Below are 22,418 nucleotides of genomic sequence, written 5' to 3' on the forward strand. Positions count from 1 at the left end.
GAGGACGAAATGCTGACAGAATGTGTCCAGCTTCCCTTGTTCAGCCTTGTTCAAGGCTGAGAACCCACCTGTTCGGCCTTGTTAGAAACTCCCTTGGTCTCCCCCCCAAGCCCTGGCCAGGATTTGGGTAGAATCCAACAGGAGAATGAAACCAGAAATTTTCCACTCAAAACAAAGGTACCAGTTATTCTGCTTGCCGATCTCTGGTATATAAGGCTGGACCTCCTTGCAGCGACTTTGGACGCCTCACCTATGGGTGGAGGCACCGCGTAGGATTTCCCCCTTGCCGGGACAGGCTCTCCAAACCCTCGCTGTAACCGGGGCTGCCCAGACACTGCGGGTCTGGGTGATGGTAATGTGTGCAGGTGGTGATGGATCTTTCTTACTCACTATTCTCTCTCTCATGTAGTAATGATTTGATGCATTACACTGTATTTTCCTGTTTGTTGCTTTAGGTGCACTATTCTGCCTTTTCTTTCTGTATGTCTTCTGTATTACTCTGTTACATTATTTGGTTATCATTAGTAAAATACTCCTACTCTGTTCACTCTGGTGTCTCAGTTTAATTGGTATCCTTAATCAGCAAAACAGTATGCCAGAACAAGTTACTTGGAGAAGTTGGCTACTGGACCAGGGGAGTCCTGGACAACTGCCAGAGAGTCTGTGGGGTCTGGGGGTCGACTGAGAGACGTGTCTGTGTTTGTGTGTCTGTGTGGGAGGTGACCGGGCAAAGTGAGGATCCAGGAACAGCTGCTGGGAGTATTGTGTGTCTAAAGCCATGCTACCAGAGGGATCAACATTGTATACATGTATATAATGTCTATATTCCCACTAATTGACCTCCATCCTGATCAGCTACAGAGGAAAAACTTCACTCTCTACCATCAAAAAAAAAAAAAAAAAAAAAGAAAAGCTATGTTGTCCTTTACTTTGAAGTTCCATTAGTAGTTTATCTTTCTCTTCTGTATTCTCTAACCTGCTTTGGTCGTGATCAGAATCATTCAACTTATCTCTCATGTCTTCAAATTAAAGGCAATTTCTAAGTATTTGAGAATGTTATCTAATGTGAAAAGAATTTATTTAATATTATCGAATATAGAATACTTTTAGAAAATTCTTTGCACTTTAAAAACTTCAGATGATCTGTCTACATCATATTTAGGGTCTCCTATATAGGAGGAGGGAGCTATGGATTAATATAGAACTTTACATCAAATGCATAACTTCCAATAGTTTCTAAACAGTATCTTCCTTATGAAGAACAGTATGCAAACCCCAAACGAGAAAGAAAATCTGTTATTATTTTATCTGTACTGTTTTCAGGTCTGACACTTTCTCACTTGTCTTTTCATTTGTCTTTTTTCTTTTCTCTTTTTTTAGACTCTTCCCCTCTGAAATTATTGCTTCTAAATAGAAATGTCTTTGGCATGAAAACAGATCTATCTGTCATCTTATAAAAACTTCAAATAAAATGTTTCCAATTTCTTTAATAATGAGAGGAAGTTGATGCTTTGTATTTTTCTCCCTGTTGACCAGTGTGAGCTACAAATCAGCTATATTAATATGTTTGTGTAACAGCAGTTCAAATCTCTGCAGACACTACAAATACCTCACGACAAAATCCTCTAGTAACTTTCAAAAATAAGTTAAAAATACAAAATTACCATAAATGTTGGATATAAATAAATGGGGAAAAAAAAAAAAAAAAAAAAAAAAAGATAAATTATTTGCCTGGATCACAAGAGGAAGAGGGACTCAGTAACTAAGGAAACACAGTCCTGAAAGGTACTGGTGGAATAGAGCATTTTGGAATCAGCTCTGTCCTCTCCCAGTGTGTTGTTGGTCAGATGGTCAGATCACCCCCTGCGGTTTATAATAAAGGTGATTTACTGCTTCCCTTATCATCTTCCTTGGAGGACTGAACTGAACAATACTTTTGATATGTGGTTTTGTGTCTAGTTTTACCCTGTTGATTCCTCAGTGTTCTGGGTTTTGTTTTCCTTTTCTTGTTCTTATGAAACTTTTTACCTTTCAAGTGGTTTAGACACCTTATGGAGAAATATTCTAATTGCATGATTCCACAGGGTGTTGGGAGGAAAATATATAACTGTGTATTAACTGATAGCATGCCCATAAGTGATTTATACAGCTCAATAATATTAGCTATTAATTTAATTTACCTGTATACTTAGTTATTTAAAATCTAAAACTCTCTCCCTTTAAGTAGCTCTGTGGATGCTTGTCAGCCCCCTTCTAGAAACACTGATGTCATGTTCATAAGATATATCAACAGGCTTAGAACATTTTTAATTATCAGCTAAGGCCATCTTCAAAATCTGTAGTGAATAATTACAGAATCACAGAATCATCTAGGTTTGAAAGGACCTTGAAGATCATCCAGTCCAACCATTAACCTAACATTGGCAGTTCTCAACTACACCATATCCCTCAGCGCTATGTCAACCTGACTCTTAAACACCTCCAGGGATGGGGACTCCACCACCTCCTGGGCAGCCCATTCCAACACCTAACAACCCATTCTGGAAAGAAATGCTTCATAATATCCAGTCTAAACCTTCCCTGGCACAACTTGAGGCCATTCACTCTTGTCCTATTGCTTATTACTTGGTTAAAGAGACTCATCCCCAGCTCTCTGCAACCTCCTCTCAGGTAGCTGTAGAGGGCAATGAGGTCTCCCCTCAGCCTCCTCTTCTCCAGACTAAACACCCCCAGTTGTTCCCTCAGCCGCTCCCCGTACGACCTGTGCTCCAGACCCTGCACCAGCTTCGTTGCCCTTCTCTGGACACGCTCGAGTCATTCAATGTCCTTTTTGTAGTGAGGGGCCAAAAACTGAACACAGGAATCGAGGGGCGGCCTCACCAGTGCCGAGTACAGGGCTCAGATCCCTTCCCTGTCCCTGCTGGCCACGCTATTGCTGACACAAGCCAGGATGCCATTGGCCTTCTTGGCCACCTGGGCACACTGCTGGCTCCTGTTCAGCCGGCTGTCAGTCAGCACCCCCAGGTCCCTCTCTGACTGGCAGCTCTCCAGCCACTCCTCCCCAAGCCTGTAGCGCTGCTGGGGGTTGTTGTGGCCTAAGGGCAGCCCCCGGCATTTGGCCTGATTGAAACTCCTCCAGTTGGCCTCAGCCCATGGCTCCAGCCTGTCCAGGTCTCTCTGCAGAGCCTCCCTACCCTCGAGCAGATCAACACTCCCACCCAACTTGGTGTCATCTGCAAACTGACTGAAGGTGCACTCGATCCCCTCATTTAGATCATCAATAAAGATGTTAACAGGGGTGGCTCCAAAACTGAGCCCTGGGGGACACCACTCGTGACCGGCCACCAACCGGATTTAACTCCATTCACCACAACTCTTTAGGCCCGGCCATCCAGACAGATTTTTACCCAGTGAAGCATCTGCCCATCCAAGCTGTGAGCAGCCAGTTTCACCAGGAGAATGCTGTGGGAAATGGTGTCAAAGGCCTTACTGAAGTCAAGGTAAACAACATCCACAGCCTTTCCCTCATCCAATAAGCAGGTCACCCTGTCGTAGAAGGAGATCAGGTTTGTCAGGCAGGACCTGCCTTTCATAAACCCATGCTGACTGGGCCTGACCTTCTGGTTGTCCCGCATGTGTTGTGTGATGGTACTCAGGATGAGCTGCTCCATCAGCTTCCCAAGCACCGAAGTCAAGCTCACAGGCCTGTAACTTCCTAGATCATCCTTCCAACCCTTCTTATATATGGGTGTCACATTGGCCAATTTCCAATCTGTCGGGACCTCCCTGGTCAGCCAGGACTGCTGGTAAATGATAGAAAGTGGCCTGGCGAGCACCCCAGCCAGCTCCTTCAGCACCCTCGGGTGTATCCCATCCCGTCCCACAGACTTGTGTGTGTCTGTGTGATGCAGTAGGTCACTGACTGTCTCCTCTTGGATCGCAGGGGGGTCATTCTTCCAGTTTTCGTCTTCTAGCTGAGGAGGCTGGATTCCCTCAGTACAACTAGTCTTGTTATTAAAGACTGAGGCAAAGAAGGCATTAAGCACCTCAGCTTTCTCTTCATCACTCATTGCCATGTTTTCTCTTGCATCTAGCACGGGATTGAGGCTCTCCCTGGTCTTTCTTTTGCTGTTGACATACTTATAGAAACATTTCTTGTTGTCCTTGATTGCTGAAGTCAGATTAATTTCCAGCTGAGCTTTAGACCTCCTGATTTCCACCCTGCATAGCCTCACAGCATCTTTGTAATCACTGTGAGTGGGTAGCCCCTTCTTCCTAAGGCTGTAAACTCTCCTTTTCTCCCTGAGTTGCAGCCAAAGCTCCCTGTTCAGCCAGGGTGGTCTCCTCTGGCACCGATTTCTCTTACAGCACCTGGAGACCGCCTGCTCCTGAGCCATTAAGACTTTCTTCTTAGAGAGTGCCCAGCCTTCCTGGACCCCTATACCCTTCAGGAGAGTCTCCCAGGGGATCCTTTCAAGCAGGTGCCTAAACAAGACAAAGTCAGCCCTTCTGAAGTCCGGGATGTCAGTCCTGCTTAGCTCTCTCCTGACCTCTCTAAGAATAGAGAACTCTATTATTTCATGATCACTGTGCCCTAGTCGGCCTCCAACCGCCACATCATCCACCAGCCCTTCTCTGTTCACAAAGAGGAGATGCAGCAGGGCACCTTTTCTTGTCGCTTCTCTCATCAGCTGCATCAGGAAGTTGTCTCCCACACATTCTAGGAATCTCTGGGACTGGTCCCACTCTGCTATGTTCTATTTCCAGCAGATGCTTGGGAAGTTAAAGTCTCCCATGAGAACAAGAGCAAGCAATCGTGAGATTATGTTTCTGTAATAGCCACAACATCATAATTTTCCTGTTTCATCATGGATTCAAGCTCCTCTTCTTTATTACCCATGTTGTATACATGCACTTCAGATGGGCCAATATTTTGCCCCCTTGCCCTTCAAATCTAGTTTAAAGCTGTGTCAGTTATTGACTGTGATTCACCATTAACAAAGATCTATAGGTTAAAATGCTGACTAAAATTTTTAATACTCTGAATTAAATAAAAAAATTTCACTGTCATCCTACAGTTTCCTCCATTAAAATTACCAAAACCAAACAAAAACCCCCAAACCCTCAAAATCAAACCAATAAACAAAAAACCCAAACACACACACAAACCAAAACACAAACCCACACAAACTCCAAGAAATTAAATTTGTGATTTTTAGATCAGGTAAAAACTATATACCAAACAACCCAAAGGCCAAGGTGAGTAGTAAAAACTTCATTTTGTTCTTGAACTGGTTTACAAAACTTAAGAAATTAAAAAATTAACAAATACTCCAACCACATCATATATACCAACAGGAGCATAGGTGCAGGTCTTTGAGTAATCCTACTGGGACACATTCCTCACTAAATGTTTTGCTAAACTAAACATTGAAAAGCATGAATGGAAAGTATTATTTTATTTTTTTCTCCATTTTTCATTAATTATATTAAGTAAGATAACCTGAGGATGATCTGTCAGCTTTATCACTGCATTTGTTAACAACTGTTGCTTTCAGACAACGTTTATACGACTCTGTAAAAGATTTTTCTTTTTACCATACAGAATAGTCAGAATTAAGTAGTAAAAAAATTCTAATCTTTCTTTTCTTTCTTTCTTATAATTTTCTGTTAGAGACCCAACTGAATCAGGATGTGAAAGTACAGAATTGAATGGCACTAACTGCAAATTACAGAGTTGACATTTCATTTTGTTTCAGCAACCTGCCAAGTACATATACTCATGCACTGGTTTTGAAAGTGCATCCTATTCTTAGTATTCAATTATGATGTTACTGGCTACCTGCCTTTGCAAATCCCCCACATAAGCGTACAATTAGACCAAAACATGTCAGAAAAGTATTGCAATGTTTTATTTCCTAAGAAAATTAAAATAGTGTAAATGAAATCTGCGTGAAATATAAACTTCATGGAGATTTGAATGCATGTTTAAAAAAGCAAAATGAGTTTACCAGATGATCTAGCAGATTTAAAAATTTGTAGCTCTTTTGAAGCTGAAGACCTGTTCCTATAGGATTTTAAACCATCATGTTTTAAAAGAATACTTCTTGCATTAATGCATTTTCATATATTTATATAATTCTAGTATATATATAATACCTACTGAAAAGCACCCGACAGTTTAGAACACATCAGTAAATTAAAGAAGCAAGCCTCAATAGCCATTAAAGCAATTCAATGTCTAAGAAAAATTAAAGACCATATAGCAACTTGTCAGACTTGATCCCTGGTTAGTAAATAAAGAAATAATAATAATTTAAAAAATCTGGCATGAAATATGATCACTATCACCTCTTAGATTTTCCTGTTGACTGCAGAATAGAGATCAAGAAATCAACATGAGATTACAGTTCTGTTTGTTTTTTCCTTACCTTCACTGAGAATTTGACATCTCGGGAGCCAATCCATCCATATACACCAGTTTTAACTTTTGAAAGGAAATATCCAGAAAAAAATGATCAGCATAGTGTCTGTCTTATTTATGTCACAAATTCATAATGCCAATAGACTGCTAGCATAGTTTTTAAATTCTGTTCAAGTCTTTTGTGAAGGATGTGCACAAATATGCATTTTCAAATCTGATGTGGGTACAATTTTAAAGTATTGACTAGTGCTATTTTACAAATTTTTTTTTTTCCAGTAGCTTGCATCACGTGTGCCACAGAAAAAGATGAGAACCCATATGAATATTTATCATTCAAATCGTATGCAACTTGCAATTAATAGAAACCAAGTCTTCATGCAAGCTTTTTCTGATTCAAAACAGTGTCACTGAAATTAGTCAAGAAATGAAACCTCTTCCTGCATAAGAGTCAGACAGACTGGCAAGTATTTTCAGACCAAAATTATGCTTGGACTTACTAATATGCATATTTTTTGGAGGGGTTTTTATAGTTCAAAATATGTTGATGCCATTTACTGCCTGTTCTACTTAGAGTTTTAGGGAGGTGGAAGATAAATCTTTTTGTCTTGTTCTGTAAAGGCTTTGCTGAGAAAAAGATATCTAAGAATTACACAGAAAACTAATTAATATTTCAACACTGGATTCTTCAAGGGAAAGAACTGCATAAAAAGTACATTCTTCATGGCTGATTTTTGCCAGACATGATATCACTTGAGGTTCCCCAAATAGGAATACCAGAGAGGTAAAGAGAATACAGTTAAAGACACAATGATACTGCACTAATAGCTACATTTGCATATTTTATCCCTTTGATGAAAACTGATTAATTTTTCTTTTCTTATTTTATGGAAAATCTGCTAGCACACTTAGCACATTGGTATGAAACCACTCTTCAAGCATGTGCCTGCCTGTCTGTGTAATTAATGTGCTTTCCCACCAATGGTGTTATTTTCTGTGTGTCCATGTGTGATTTTTTTCTTTATTTGTTGTTGGTTTCCCTTGCTTCTCTTCTGTAAACCACATCTCCCACATTTATGTTGGAGAAGGCAATATCAAAAAAGCAATTTGTCCAAAGTACAAGCATTTCTATTAATTTACTTATATAGATGATCCTCGTCCCTTTGTGCGTTCAATAGCAAGAAATAAATAGCTTGGGTCAAATGCTGCTTTAATTTAAATTAATGTTAATAGAAAAATATGCAAAGAGGCTCAAGTATACCAAACTGGTCTGAGCATAGTTATAGTAGTCATTTGTAGTATATTTAAACAGATCTGTTCCATGAGGTTCTCTAGCCTTCATTTGGAAGTAGCACAAATATAACTTTTTTCACTAATCATCTAATTTTATAAATGTAATTGATAGGACTTTTTACAAGAGGTTTGATTACTCTGTATCTCTATAAAATGTCCTTACACATAGCTACTACATATCCTTATATTCACAGAAGATATTGAAGATATTTTGAATTTCTTTTTTGTTTATTTTGTTTTGGACATCTTATCTAGTCTAAGTGAAACAGAAGGGGAAAGTAAATACTGGTATCACTGAAGAATAGTGCACAAAAAAAACATTCCTCAGGCTGCAGTTAAAAAGCTTTCATGATATTTCTCAATTTTTAAAAAGTAATACTTGGATTTTGTTTATGTGTTAATTGCTTCTCTTTCAGCATTAAGGCTTCAGTCACCTTTTGGTACTAAGCACAGATTTTATTGTTGATGAAAGTTAGCATCTTCTGTAAAGAAACATCATTGTCTCAGGAGTTCCACACTTGCTTCTTTACACTGCAATTTATGGAAATCACTGATAACAACAACAACAAAAATCATGTTAAAAGAATGTTCTAAATGAAATATGTAAAATACTCTGGATAAGAACTCAGTCTGTATCTAGATAAAGTCCTGGGATTAATAATCAGGCTAATAACAGACATTGACTGTCATACACGATGACAAAAATTAAGGGAAAATCCTTCATGGTGATGAATATTATGTCATTAAAGTGATAAAGAAATATTAAATTTATGTTCTTTCCAAGAAAAGTTTAATTTCTTGTAAAGAGGAATGTTTTACTCAGTGACACTCAAGATATTCTTAGAGGTAAAAAAGAGAAACCTACCATGATAAAATCCAATACGGAAGGTGTCATTCCAATGATGGAAGATAGATACTCTTAGATACAAGCTGAGTATTATCTCAATGACTTTGAGCAAAACAGAAAGATATGTGAATGCTTGAATGTGGGTCATAATTGTAAACTCCTTGGCTAAAGTACTTGAAAGAGAAAACCTTTCTGGGAACACAAATATTACATATGGAAGTAATTGGTTATTTATAGAAAAGTCTTTAGGGAAAAAATAATATTATTTGGCATATTTTCAATAGGCTAAGGTAACATTCAAACAAATAAGTAAACAAACAAATAAAAAATTAAATTTATTCTTCCCCATTCACTAAAATGAAAGCATTCAAAACTGTATGCTGGAAATATTTATAAGCACAGTCTTTTTAAATGTGCAGTATGAAATGTAAAGACATCACTATATGTTAGCAGCAAAGACCTTCAGGATGTTCTTACTCTTGTGAAGATCACAAAATGTACTGATCATTGTCCTGTTGTATTTTAGAGACTGTACAAGGCTCTAGTCCTAAAAACTCACAGCTGTCAATACCTTAATATTTGATAATTACATATTTTGTAATACTACTTACCAGCCTTGTTAGATAGAAGAGGTAGATCCTCTTCCATGTCAGCAAAAGAGTACTGAAAAGAGAGAGACCTTACTCAGCACAATACTGCAAGTCCATTGCAAACCAAGTAATTGCTTCTCGGATGCCAAGATAATTCCCCGTGATAAACATTCATCTATTTTGGGTTAGTGTTTAGTTAGCCTGGAAACTATTTAAATTTACCTGTACTTGAGATGTATTCCTTCATAGAGCAGAGAGATCACCTTGTACTATATTCTCAGACACACAGGAAACGTAAGGTTTTTTATGGACTTTTTGTTTCAGAACCTATCTTAATTTATACAACTTTAGTCATATACAGCTTTAGTCAGAGCTTTCTGGTTCCAGGTGGTTTTTGCTTTATATAAACTTAGTAACAGTGCAATGTTATGCAGAAAAAAAAAAATCAGTAATACAAATATAAAACACTAAAGAACTAAAACTGACCTCAGACAGGCAGATGCAATTGGGGTTTAAATCAGTACAATTGTGCTCACACAAAGCCTTCAGAACTTTACTCAATAGTGCTTGGGAGGCTTTAACATGAATGTAATTATGGATGAAGACTCTCTAAATCATTATTAGTTATATGAATAATGAGATTTGTATTTGTCATTCTCTGCTTATTAACCATAAAAAGATTTAAGTGAATCAATATAAAACTCACAGTCAGCTTGCTGATACTGCTCATCATAAGCAATTCATTTATTTCAGGGCATAAGCTATTTCCATTTGCAGCCTTTATTTAGTTTATTGGTAATGAGAGGTGATTCTAAACAATCGTCTCCATACCATAGGCAATTACTGAAATTGGAAAATGCATGTGTTTATTTCCTCTGGAACCTTGTTATCTACTATCAATATCCTCCATCTGCAGGAAGATTGCTACATATTCGACCGGAGGTTGCATAAGTCAGTCGGATAAAATCAAAGATAAAACCATTAGTTTTGGGGTAATGCTGTTGATTTCGTTCACCTATGAGAGGCATATGTCTGGCTTGGGGCTTCCACAAAAACTTAATTTTTGGTATAATTACATTTAAGACAGACTGCATACATATGAGTACTTCAATACTGCTGTGAACTTGCTGTTGACATGGTGCTTTAGTCTTAATTTCCAAAGCTGCACATTCCAAGTACCTCAGTTGAGGTGCACAAACTCCCACTACCTTTTCCCTCTTATAGAAAATCTTCTCCATTTTCTTGCTCATATCAAATAACAGAAAAATGACTGAAAAAAATGTTTAATCTGGGCCAGACAGAAGAAAGGTGTACAACTTCATAGGAATGATAGGTATTTGAAGGGAGTCAACTGTCAGTGCAAAGTTATAATTCCAAGTCTTGTTGATACTAGCTCTTCATTCTCCTCAGAAGGTAAGTCCATGATTCAAGGTGGACCTTGTACTTATAATAAAGAGTAAAAGAAGCTGTGAGCAGCCTCTCTAACCTCTGAAGTATGCTCAGGGAACAACTAAACCCTGCATCATGAGAAAAGGGACAACTTCTAAGCATCCTAGCACTGATTCGGACTTTCATAGGAAGTAATAACAGTGATTTAGCATCTGTCGATTTATCAACATAGGCGGTTTTGTGTGCGTCACCTGACAACTTGTGCACAGTGTATGTATAAAGCCATGTCCCAGGAATTCCTCATTTCCTGCTTTTGGAGCCACTTGTGAAGACTCATATCTTTAAATAAATACATCTGATTTAGTAAAGCTTCAGACTCAGATACGGAGGACTAGTTTGTGATACTTTTGCTGTTTCTAAGTAGTTATTTCTTAAGCCGTCCCAGTTATGCATTTAGTCTATTTCTGGCTTAAGAATCTACCCAGTGAAAATAATACAATTCTTTAATTTACTTAATGACTTTATTGCTTCTTAAAAGATAAAATAAAAAATGCTACTAATATTGTTTTGTATCTGTAAATTAAATGGTCCACAAAGGTAGAGAGTGGAAAATAGCAGTTTTGAGAGTTTCAGCTCTTACCTGGAAACATAAACTGTGAAGAACAGGGAGAAAACAATACTTTACATGACAGCTCCATTTATAGAGCCCTACAGAGCGTAACTGCCTACTTCAAATCTTTCCACAACTTCTGTGGAACAGTGGAGTGATAAACATTCTGAGGGGTTGTCTTGTTTTACTAAATACTCTATGCAATTCGTTCAGTTTATGGAAAACTAAATCCATAATATTTTCATCACAATTTTAAGCCATTTCTGTCTTATGAAAGCAAAGGTGCCTTTGAAACCAATAATGTATATTTGACCCTCTAACAGACAGTAAACCATCAAACTGTATTGAGCTTACTGGAGGGGGTGTGTCATTTTAACATTTGGTTTGGCAAGTATCTAAATTTGTCTAGGGTATTATTTCTAATCTATTATTTTAACGTTCCTGAAAAGAAGACTTTAAAGCAGAAAGGACACCAAACTTTTGGGCAATATAATAATGAAGTAAAACAGATTACGCTAACGGTTCTTCATTACAAAAGTATTTTAATACACTTACAGGGCTCCCATAAACCACACTGTAGTAACAATAGATTCCTTATCACATTTGAACCCGCAGCCATTCACCAAAAAAGGCTGTAATTTACCAGGTGATTGGCGCACCATACGATGTCACAGTGCGACATAAAATTTATCAGTAAATCAATAGAGAAAACCATATCATGCCTCCATTATAAATATTCCTGGCAACTCAAGAAATATAATTTCCAGAAAAAGAGCAGAAAATATTCAATTTTTTAACACTTTGTAATGATTTTCTGGAATAAATTACAACAGTGTTAAAGGGTTTCTTGTCTATTATAAATAATATCTAAGCATAAGAAAGGCAATTTAGTAACACCTAGCAAGGATATTCAAAGGAGAGTGTATATTATAGCAAAAGCATAAATTATTATTTATATTATCCTGGAAGATAAAGTGTTCCTTACAGAACAATGAAGTTTCCAAATGAGGGCTGTTTAAAGTATCACTGTGGTAGTAACTGTTATTATTCTCCATTGCTGCTTACCTGAACTTTAAATCCTTACTTCCAGTGGACTGTACTCTCTATTTAGTTTTTCAGCTTATGTTTTGACAATTCTTTACTCAGTTTCCAGCTTCTTCATAAATAAAAATAATGGAAAAAGATTATATTGATTCATAAAAATCCTAAAGAAATAATTCCATTTTTAAACAATGCCCTTCATAACCTTGGATATTTTCCTTCTTAGAATCCCTGGGATGAAAGCCTTACGGTGTAAATGGACATATCAATGGTCTGGCTATGAAAGGGAACACTAATCACCCACTTACTGTGTGACCCCGAGCAAGGCAATTTCTGCAGTGCCTGTTTCCTTTCCTTTGACTGTGTATCTAATCGTTTCATATAGGAAACAAATTTGTGGGAGCAATTGTTTTTTACCGGAAATATATTCAGTGCCGAGAACAATAAGACCCAAACTTCACTTGAGTGGCTCCATGTTATAAATATAGGTTTGTGTGTGTGTGTATATATACCCTCCAAATACTATATAGTCTCTTTTCCCTGTTTTCATATATGTTAGATGATATATATAAATATATTATTTTAATGGCATAATATTATAGTATAAATTGTTAACCTAGTACAAGTAACTGAGTATTAAGCCTTGCCCCATCTTATCAAAGATAGAAGAGGATAGATTATATCTGTGCTTTCAGTTCTCTTGATTTTGTACTGCCAACAGCAGTAGAGAAGACATAATAAACTGTTGACTATTTACAGAAAATAATTAATTCTGCAAGTGCTTACAAAGGATCATTTGAGAATTAGCACACATAATAAAGACAGTGCTGAACCCAGAAAATTTCAGTAGTGAATTTGCTCACACAGGAGCAGTGCTGGATTTTCCCATCAAGTAGAGCAATTTTGTCAGTAAGCCTACATAGCATAATTGCATATTATAAAATAGAGAACCATTCCACATATATCAGTCCCTAACACTATCAAATTTACAATAAGTTGCATTTCTATATATAAAATATTAATGCAATAAGTGCATTTTATATTTATTAATATCACCATACATTATTAATATAATCAATATGCAATATTATCATAAAACACTGTATGAGCTCATGGCTTTCAATTTTTGTAATATTGATACAATAAATACTATACCTGCATCTTGATATCAGTATTTTATGTTCAAAAACCCTTTTATCCTTTATTTTTGAGAGTTTAATAGGTTTTTGAGGCCAAGCAACGAGCCAGCATGCTTTCTCTGATATTGTATTAATCTGTCTTCTTTTGCAAAAATCATTCTTCTTTTCACTCAGTTGGGTAAAGATGATGGAAACTTTCGTCTCCTCTTTGAAAAACAGTCACTAAAATTAAAATCTCGCAGAACAATTAAAGAAGGGAAGATTAATATCTTTAATCACTGTGAGAAATATTTAAACCACTGAATAGAAATAGTGATATTTTTATAAACATTTTTCATAATAAGATTTCCCTTCAAATTTTCAAATCAAAACAAGACCAAATGCAGTTAGAATCATTTTATCATAAGGATAGGAATAGTCAGACTTATCAGGAAAGTTAAGATAAACAAGTCCTCAGTATGCTATAGAAAAAAATAGGCCTCATGATCAAATATAAGTGCTAATTTAAGGGTCAGATCACTAGAGTCATATTTATGGTCTATATAAATTAATGTTAGAAGTATGTCACACACTTTTTATTCTTTCTCAACAAGAGATGGAAGATGTATGGTTTGACGTTCCAAACAGTCACATTTGTAGGCAGAACTTCAGCCCCATGGACAGATATTTTGTTCTATGTATATGGTAGTATCTGTTTTACACCAAAAGACTACTACTGTTACAAAAACTATAAGGATTATAGGATTACAACATTATAGTTTTAGCCTTTATTAAGAAGTTCCAGTAGTTGTGTCAGAGCTTTTTGTTGTTAACAGTATAACTGCTCTCAACTTCCATACAAATATGAACAATTTTTGTATTTTTTTTTAATCTTCAGGTTTTGAAATTAACATTTATGAAGATTTATTATATAGATTAAGATGCATCAGTCCCATATATTCTCTAGATACATGTGGAGGTCCTTTTGCCAGTCATGGTCAAGTTAAAATAAATGCTGTTCAGACTCCAAATGGCAAGATGAATTTTGCCCTTTGTGTTAGTAGACAATTACTTAGAATAATTGTGTTCTGTCAACCAGGTCCTAATGTTTGTTCAAAGAATTAGAGAAAGAAGCTGAGCAATCATGATGTTTATCCACATGATCATCAACATCAGCATCATTAGTTGACAAATCTTTAATAAAATATAAAATGTAGGGAATAAATTATTTGGTTTGTGGTTTTTACTCTTTTTTAAATTTCATTAAATTTCCACTGTCAGTTGTATTTTCTCCCTCTCAGGGAGAAAATTAATATTATTTATTATTTTTAATTCACTGGAGAAAGTCATCAAATCCTCTAAAACTTTTCCTTAAAATTAACATCAGTTTTTATTGCAGAATTCCTGTTCCTCTAGCTGTTCTTTATGCAGCTGCTTTCTAAACTTATTTCTTAAAAGCTGACTTCTAATATAAATAATTTGGGTATTCTTTCTCTACATATCTATATATCTAAGCAATAAGATCTAAAGATATTCCTGCAGATCAATAAAATTAATGAACCTAACAAAGTCTAATTAAATGTCTTAGATATTTTCAGATTCTTTTTTTTAAAATATGATATTCTTCCATATCGAGATTCAAGTCAACGAAGAAGATTATGCTTTTCAAAATATGGATTGTCGAAGTGATAACTTAGCTTTCCATATTTATGTCCTTCCAGTGAATGCCATACAAATTATGGTTCATTCTCCAGTGAAAGGAAAGCTTTTTTTGACCAGCTGTGCTTTCGGGTTTCTGAAAGGCAGACTTCTTTCTTTCTCAAAAACCACGGATGCCAGAATCAGAAATTTCCTGGCAATTTGTGAATGAATAATGACAAATTTGATGAATTCTCCTAGCAGTTTTTACAGCTTTTTTTTTTTGCTTTTTTTTTTTTTTTAAAGAGCATATAGATATATATAAAGTATAGACATGCATTATATATATAAAAAATATTTTTTAACATCCAAAAGGGCTTTCATTTTAGGGTTGTTTTGTGTTGTGTTGTGTTTGGTTTTTTTGTTTGGTTTTTTTTTTTTCCCCCAAGCAGTATTCACCTTTTGCTTCCTTAAGAGCTAGAACAGGAGTTTCTTTCTTATTCATACCTCAAAATGTCTTTTAGGTCTTATGTACTGTTCTTCTAAAATCAATACAGAAATCTATATAGATATGGAAATTATAATTTTGTCTCAAGTCAGTTAACATGAATCTATTGGTTAAGATACTGCCTGTGGTTTTCTATAGAAACTGCTTTTCTAGAAAGAGCATACAGAATTGGAAAAATACTGATCAGTGTAACTACTTTTTCAACAAAATTACGTCAAATACTTAAAGGGCAAAGGCAGGGCCAGGAGAAGGGCAGTCAAATCCCTTACATCATTTCTAAACACATCTTTGTTACCCACTGTTCAATGAATCAGACAATTGTGAGTCTTTGTTACTTACATTACTGAAAAATGGACTGCAATGTTTCTGAGCTCGGATACTTTGCATCAGTGTAAATGGCAATGCAAAGCCAAAATCTGATCAGCAGTGTTCTTGCCATGGGTTCACATGCAACTAAATCTCTAAAAAATGATAGATGTTTTGTAAATACCATCAGGAGCTGGTATTTCTTGGGGAAATGCTCTCTGGTTTGTTGCTAATGTTGCTAAATGCTAAACTTGTCGAAGAAGATAAAATGTTGAACAGGAAAAACACAGTCAAATTTTTGCCCTTCTCTCCTTTTAGCATTCCAAAATTTATAAACCCTACACCATGAACCAGCTTCTCTGCCATAGTCAAATATGAGGGTAGTATCATTCCTTTGACTTCTCATGGATTTTTGTCATTCACTAAGAGTTGAGGGAAGAAGAGAATCCATATTATTTGGAGTGATAAGTAAAATGGTATTTCTGGAAACTCAGAAATTTAATCATCAACTCCTGTTTAAAGAAATATATGCAATTGGAGGCTGGAACACGAAATAACAGGATATGCACAAAACATTCTTCATCAGTATTCCAAACAGCATTCCTCAAAGGACCCTAAACTGCAGTAGGAAACCAGATTCAGTCTCATTTGTTATTATCTCCACCTTTCAGGTATTCCAATATTATCTCAACAGTATGGCATCACTGGACCAAGACTTATCAGAAGAATAAAATAGAGCACCATGAGGACTGACCTGGGCATCCTAAGCACCTTCTTACTGATCACCCCAGCCCCTTTAATCTGCCTTATTTTCTGCACAAGCAACAGTTGCCCTTTGGCAGAACTGCCCTTCTGGCCTCTGCCAGACTGTCTTTAACCAAGAGCATGTCTCCAAGAATGCTGATGCCTGTGTTGAATGTAGGTCTCTTCAGAACCTGAATGTCATGGATTTTGAACATCTGCCCCTCTGAATAGACGCAGAATGAATAACTGTTCACCAACATTGTATTGGGTTTGCATGGCAAAGTTTTGGTAGTGGAAGGGCTACTATTTTGCTTCCATACACCAAAACGCAGACTCTGAACCTTGAAATTCCTTGATGAAAAAAACCTGTATTACTGTGTATTGTGTTTTCCTGGAAAGGTTTTGCTACAGCAGTGGCTGTACATGGAAGCCCAGGGAGGACCCCACGCCTGAGCAAGTAAATGTGCCCAAAGGAGGCTGTGACAGCGTGGAGAGCCTGTGCTGGAGCAGGCTCCTGGCAGGACCTGTGGACCCATGGGGAGAGGAGCCCACGCTGGAGCAGGTTTGCTGGCAGGACTTGTGAACCTGTGGGGGACCCACACTGGAGCAGCCTGTTCCTGAAGGACTGCACCCCGTGGGAGGGACCCACGCTGGAGGAAGTGTGGGCGGAGACCTCCCCCTGTGGATGAAGGAGCAGCAGAAACAAAGTGTGATGAAAGGACTGCAGCTCCCATTCTCTGTCCCCCTGCATGGCTTGGGAGGAGGAAGCAGAAAAATCGTGAGTAAAGTTGAGCCCAGGAAGAAGGGAGGAGGGAGGAAAGTGTTTTAAGATTTGGCTTTATTTTTCATTATCTTACTTTGATTTGATTGGTAATAAATTAAAGCTATTTCCCCAAGCTGAGTCCATTTTGCCCATGATGGTAATCGGTGAATGATCTTCCTGTCCTTAGCTCAATCCACACACCTTTAATTACATTTTTACTCCCCCATTCAGCTGAGGACAGATAGTGAGAGCAGCTTTGGTGGGCATGTAAATATTTTAAGTCAGGGAGCTTTCAAATTCTTTGTACATGAAGCCATTAGTTCAGTAACAGGTTGGATATGATACCACATGGGAAAGGAAGTCTTAATCTAGAAATATTTTATCTTTACTGACAAGAACTAAAGTAAACATTAGATCTCCCTTGTGTTTCGCTGTGTGCTTCTTCCTCCATCAGGATAGAGACTATTACTGGAATCTAGAGCCTGAACTTGCTGGAGTGCTGAGGTTCACATAACCACCAGCAGCAGCTTCTCTGCACTGTATCAGGCATTTTTTTTTCTACCCTGGGAGTTATACCTGTGATAACAGATGCAGCGACATGCAGAATTTTCTCTGCTTTTCTCAGCAATGGCATGACTGACATATTTTATAATCCTACTCCACAGAGTAGCAGATGGTGCCTACCCTTTCTCATCCTGTACAAGACTTGGTATTTCTTCTCTGTCAGTCATAAAACAGGTTTTTGATTTTTGCTGGCTGCACAAGCCATGGAATTTCATACAGCAGTTGTTACTTCTCCTGCCAATCTCATAGCTCTTGAGGCCCAGACTTTGCAGAAGTCCTCAACTCTTGGTAGAACTTTTATGCCAAATGTAACAAGCCTTGAATGATCACTACCACTATTCTTTAGAAGGACTGACTCTCAAACTGTGTGCAAATTAAAGGCAGAGGCATGCCATAACAATTCAGCACAAAGATAAATCACTCTCCTTACCACTAGAGCAAATTTATCTATTAGTAGAAGGCCTATTAACACTGTGGAGAAACCTCAGAAGATGCATGCATGATCATGATGGTCCATGCATGGTCAGATGCATGCACATGCATCCACATTTTCTGTTCCACCTTGACGTAAGATGACAGTCATATAGCACATTAAAGCACTACAACACTCAAACTAGTACACCATACTACTTAATAAAGCATGTTCATTTAGGTTCAGAATGAAGCTCAAACAGTTATGTTCAGTGTAACTTGTCTCTTCCCAGCATGCATGCATGAAAAATGTACCCAAACAACTGTATCTCATGGTGTGATCCTGTCCTCTTATTTGTCAGGGGGGTACAGTCTCACTGACTCATTCGCTCACAAGAAACGTCATGATATTCACCAGGGACCGTGATCAAAAAACTACACTTACCACATGAGAGCTGACCTTTGGTGAGTGCATAGCAACTTGTGGAAAAAGGCAGAAATGGGTATCTCAGGATACCATTTTCTACTCAGGAGTAGAAATGTCTAATCATTCATGCCTTAACATACCCATCCAGGCTGAATGAGACAAAGCCTAGGAGACTGCATGGTACCTGTAATTTCCTGGGACACTGGTGTAAGATTCCAGTACTGATAAAAACGTCATAGATCTGACTGCATTTGGCTTTAGCAGTAGTAGTTTTTATTCTTGCTGTATCTTCTTTACTCCTAACCATCAGACTGAAATGTTAAAAATGGAGAAACAAAAGCAGATTTTGCTCTTTGAGTTTTTATAATGATCTCAAATATATTTTTCTTTTATTTCTGAAAAGCCATTTAGTTCACAAATTCTCCTAACTGGTCAGGTCTACAGGCTTGAAAAAGGTATTAAGCACAGTGCAAAAAGAACATTTTAATTTATGCTGAAGTTCCTTGTTAAACTAACACTGAACTAATAGTCTTGATTTAGGAGATATTTCCCAATGCATGCTGGGAAAAAGAACCAAAAATATAGATATTAAATAGCACACAGAGACTTGGAAAATAATTGACTGAATGAGGATTTTTGGCAGTGTTATTTGTCATGGCTACAGATCACTTATTCACGTATTATCTTTCAAGTGTCAATCTCACGCTTTCAGCTTCTACGAGATTTGGGGGGTTAGATGTGCATATTCAGTAAGTTCCATATGGGTTTGTCTTACACTATGTGGAACCATAAAACTGGATATTTGAAAAACAGCAATAAATCTACATATGAATCTCTTACCAAAATTCTTACCAAACATTCCTAGACTGTTGCAATACAGAATTAGAGTTATTACATAGTTTCCGTTGGTTATAATAACAACAAAGTATGTAAAAGAATACATTACATTTATGTTAAATAGAGGTCATGTATTAACAGACTATAAATAAAAAATTAAAAGTAATGTTGTTATTGTGAAGAGAAAAACCCAAGCACCATTAAGTTTGTTCCTCCATTGCTCCATTTTTTAATATTTTTTTTCTTTAATTTAGGTAAGCCAATAGGATACTGAAGAACTTAAAAAGTATGCGAGTAAACAATGCTATATCTTCGCTGTTTCAAGAGAATGTCTTCAATTGATCAAAATTTTAAGTCGTCTATCAACAATTAATATTATGAAAGACTGAACTTGTGCTTGAGGGTTGTGTTGATCGAGCAATTGCAAATGAGGTAACTTTTAGGGAAGGGCATGTCTTTGAGGCCCAGGGCTTTAACTGGAAGGTATTCAAAGATCTATTCATTTAAGACAGCTGTTAGTGCAGAAAGAAATGACACCAGATGAAGTGTTTCCATCCAAACCTTTTCTGATGCATGACTGTGGATTTGATAAGGTGATTTTCTGTGGAAACAGTCTGCCTTTCTTGAAATAGATTTCTCAGCAGAAACCTAGGATCTAACTTGAAAAATGTTGGGTTTGTAAAGTTCTCCCCTTCTCTTCTGGAAAAAATTAAGAGTTCTCACAACAGAAAGGAGAAAAGTCATTTAGGGCAACATTTATCAAACCGGACATTTCACAAACACCCACTAACATACAAATACATAATGTTGTTGAAAATATGTTGTCTATCCAAAATATACTAAGCGTAAAAAAGACAAAGCAAACAAGATCAAGGAATTAACAACACATCAGTAATTTTTTGGGGAAGAATAAAATATAAAAAAAGAAATTTTTTTACACTGAGAAAACAGAAAGGTAGGACTGAGTAAAGCACAGACTTGATGAGTGCTCTATCCTGCCTTCAGAATGTATTAACATCCAGCAGATCATAAGAACTGTATAACCTGCATCAGGTTATATTGTGACAGCACTAAGCTGATGTCAGCGTAGGTTTATATTTCAGAGGCATTTTAGTTGTCCTCAAGATGTTTGTTTTAAACAACTTAAAAAAGGGGGGTGTGGGTGAGAGGGGGGAGGTGGGAGGTGTGTGTGAAAGGTTATAAGGCAGTTGTGTTCTATTTATCTAATTTCTTTCTTCTTTTGGCCATGTACAGTGTGTACTTTATTTTATAACTAAGCTATGAAGCACAAGCTGTATGACAGCTATTCTTGTGGGAGTCAGTCTGAAAGAAGTTGCCCAAATAGCACACTTCAGTGCATCTGCACTGTATGTTGCCTTGGAACAGGGAATCAGTAAAAGAATATTATGCATATGACTGGAAGAAGAAAAGCTGGGATCTGAGCAGTAAATGTCACCAAAATTAATTTGGTGTGTTCAGATTTACCAGCATGAAAACAACATCACTGCTCCACTGTCAGCAAAAATGATGCTCTGCAAGTATTTGCAGGTCACATGACAAAGGTTTCTCTTGTTATATTCTTGCACAAGAGATCTGCTCTTTGTCACCTTCAATTTGACATTTTATAGGGATTAGGAACATAAATCAGAAAGAAAAGTGTATCATGCATTGTTTTCTCCCTGTGGCTGACGACTGCTAATCTTAAGTCAACAAATGTCAGATTTCAATTTTACTGAATTACTGCATCACAGACTGCAAAAATCAATCTTCATAGGTTTTATTGTTCTAATTCTTTCATAGACAATAACTGGGGGAAAAAATAATTTTCCTATACCTGCCTGACACCTGCTTACCATAATAATTTTGAACATCTGATCAAAGCAAACAGAATTGCCAAAATACACTGGCTACAAAAAGTACTTTTAAAAAATTATTATTTTTTATTTTTTTATGAAAGAGCATCTCTTATTGTGACTTCTGGCATTTTTTCTCTATAGAAGAGACAAAAGACTACTCTAGAAATTAACCATATATCACTGAAACAAATGGAAGTCCTAGGAAATACTTTATTATGCTGGAACTTTTTCTCGGACACTACTGTGAACATAAATAAAAGCCAATGACTACAAGGATATATGAATTTCAAAGTTATTTAGGAATTACTCTAACAAGAAAAGTATAACCAAACCCCAGTCTTTTGCAAATTAAGATTCTGTCTTAGAATTTTAATGTTAAGTACCTTTTACCTTCCATACATTATAGATGTTGTCCTGTATAATAAGGAAATGGCTACTGAATAAAAACCCAAAACATTAAGTACATCATTATTCAACACAATCTGAGCAAAGTGTTAATAAGCTTCCACACTTAATGCTACTACCTATTGTGCTTACAATGTTACTGCACTCATTATTGTGAGTTAAACTGCTGATTCTTCTCAAAATAATTGTTTTGAGAATGCTTCCTGACAATCTTCACAGTGATCCTCACAGCTGTTCTTGACCTAAACCCCTCTGAAATCTCTGATGGACTTTAAGATCTCTGAAACAGACTGATTTTTTTTTTTTTTTTTTTTTTTAATTCTTTTCCTACAACCAGCAGTGTAGCTGCAAAGTTAGCATAAAAGGAGAGGTTGAATTGTCACAATCAATCCCCAGAATGTATTTTTAAAGCCTTTAAAAAGCCATGTGTTTGCAACTGGTTTTGCTAGGATATAAATGAGTGTTGAATACATTTCTTAAAGTGAAACAAAACAATAACGGAATTAGTACAGGGAAAACAGAGCAAACTTTAGGTACAGACAAAGTGGGTGGCTGCTTCAGACAAAAGATAAGAAAACAGCAATAGTCATGGTGCAAACATCATCTATATTTGCAGTAAATCTTGGAAAAATGGGTCTGCTGCTGCTGCC

General features: G+C 36.8%; 1 long non-coding RNA gene across 1 annotated transcript; it reads left to right on the forward strand.

Annotated features, from left to right (window-relative positions):
- Positions 1–267: 267 nt before the first annotated feature.
- On the forward strand, positions 268–20,641 carry LOC141956901 (uncharacterized). Its single transcript, XR_012633028.1, has 4 exons — positions 268–365; positions 16,905–17,283; positions 18,606–18,708; positions 19,762–20,641. It is a non-coding gene; the product is annotated as an uncharacterized LOC141956901 (long non-coding RNA).
- Positions 20,642–22,418: the final 1,777 nt, after the last annotated feature.

The sequence above is a fragment of the Athene noctua genome, chromosome 2 (assembly GCF_965140245.1).
Source record: "Athene noctua chromosome 2, bAthNoc1.hap1.1, whole genome shotgun sequence".
Taxonomy (NCBI): domain Eukaryota; kingdom Metazoa; phylum Chordata; class Aves; order Strigiformes; family Strigidae; genus Athene; species Athene noctua.